Here is a 2,109-nt window from a genome sequence, read left to right as displayed (position 1 = left end):
CTCTCTCTCTCTCTCTCTCTCTCTCTTTTTCTTTCTCTTTCCAACGCACTCACACCGGGTAAGACGTATGGCCACGTATGAACACGCACGATTATTTCTCCCCCCCCCCTCCACAGTTTTGTTTTATTTCATTTATCTCCCGAGGGCTATCTCCTTTATTTTTATTCCCCCAATACGCCTCCCATCCTTTCTCCGGCTTGAGGAATCCTCGCATTCTCGTGAAGCTTCGTCTTCTTGATGTCCTGAGAAGGACTCCAAAGGACTCCTCGATCACTCCCCGGAATTTCTATGATGCTGGGACTCTCCCCTTTGAGTTTGTATTTGAATCGTACACTTCTGTAAAAGGAGATATCGGGGAAATTGATAGGTTTGATGATATGGGAAATATGAGAAAATTCATTTTCTGGGAATTGTGAGGGAATTATTGAACAGAGGGAGTTAAGGTAGTTATGCGAGTTAGGGGAGGTCGAAAAAAGTCAAAGAAATTGATGATTTTTTTTTGTACATTCTTTGATTTTTTCAACACCACTATGCAGAATCCCTGATGGCCTAGGAGAATGGGTGAAATACGGGAATTTTGACCTGTAAAGTTTAAATAAGAAAATCATTGTAAAATGTGCGGAAACTTGGGGTCAAATGGGGCTCAAATGAGTGCTCTGAGGTTTCTTTTTCAATTTTTTTAGTAAAACCTGATTATTCACTTGAAGCGTTCAATTTTTAATTAATTCAAAATTCGAGAATGTTTATCTGAAATTTCCGAATTTATCGTAACTTTCACTGAATAATCGAATCGAAATTCACGGTTTTCATTCATCAAATTATGAAAAAATGCAAGAAATACGTGATTTTTAATCAATATTTCCTAAAATTTTATGTACACAGAAAATTACACCTGAACATCCTTAAAATAATAATCTCGAATACAATTGAAATGAAATCGTTCACAAAATTCCCGATTTATCTCAGCAATTCAAGAAAAATGAGTTTTTTCATCTCTAGTGGACATGGACATTACAACATCGCTTTTCGAATCCATTGGGCCTCTATTGTCTTCCAGACATCCCCAAGAGGACCCCAGAAGAGTCCCCCATCGCGTCCCAGAAATTCCTTCGATGGCCCGACCCCTCTACAACTCAACTTGACTCGTCACTCTCTCCTCTAAAAAGAAGATAACGACGAAATTCGAAATTGATCCATTCGATGACACAACAAATACAATGGGATCATTGAACGCAGAAAATTATTGTTGAAAAACATTATTCCTGATTGACGTGAAATTTCACTCTCGTAGTTATTTTCTTGTAATTTATTCATCCGAAGAAATGGTAGATCTAAATGATGAAAATATGACATTTCTCCTTGCTACATTATTTATCATTGTCTTTACCATGGAGTTCCACCCCGATATGGGCATAATAACGGTGCACGTGGGGTATTATACGGAATTGTCTTATCTATCGAATCGATTTCTCGTCGTTNGGGGGGGGGGGGGGGGGGGGGGGGGGGGGGGGGGGGGGGGGGGGGGGGGGGGGGGGGGGGGGGGGGGGGGGGGGGGGGGGGGGGGGGGGGGGGCTCTTATACAGAAAACGTGTGTCTCGGGTCTTAGAAAATCCGGTTGTGAGTTGGCCGGTAACCAGAGGTATGGGGCTATGGGCTATCGGCTGTGCGCGTTACATGAAGTGGATTCATAATAAGTGCAGTACGCCCTCGTGATGGCGGAGGTGGGGGTGGCGTGGGGTCCTCGGTACTGTATCGCGTACCATCCTATCTAATGTAACTGACGACGAACGGATGTCGCGATAACACCATTTTCAGAGAACGCAACCGTCACGAACAATGAACCGCACGCATTATAGCCAGTATGCATGAACTCAACAGCATTCTGGCTTGTGTTTTAAGTCAGTTGGCGTAGGCGCGGGCGGAGCGGCGGTGGGGGGGGGGGGGGTAACCACTTTCTTTCTCATGCATTTCAAACGGCCACCGGTGGAAATAATTTCCGTGGGACGTCACTGGGTGAGATTCTATCTATCAATGTATCGAGAGAGTTTCGAGGCTCCATCCGTTTGGTTTTTACCCGGTTGGACGTGTGGAGGAATGATTTATTTAGAG

At 44.0% G+C, this 2,109-nt stretch overlaps 1 protein-coding gene across 1 annotated transcript in view; it reads left to right on the top strand.

Moving 5' to 3' along the window:
* LOC107037288 (plexin-A2) overlaps positions 1 to 2,109 on the top strand; it is a 253,208-nt gene that overhangs the window by 36,188 nt on the left and 214,911 nt on the right. The gene's annotated exons all lie outside the window — the stretch shown is intronic.

Source organism: Diachasma alloeum, unplaced genomic scaffold (assembly GCF_001412515.2).
Source record: "Diachasma alloeum isolate Michigan unplaced genomic scaffold, Dall2.0 Dall_scaffold_00216, whole genome shotgun sequence".
NCBI classification, from domain to species: domain Eukaryota; kingdom Metazoa; phylum Arthropoda; class Insecta; order Hymenoptera; family Braconidae; genus Diachasma; species Diachasma alloeum.
Note: the sequence above shows the minus strand (reverse complement) of the source record. Positions and strands in the feature narration are given on the sequence as shown.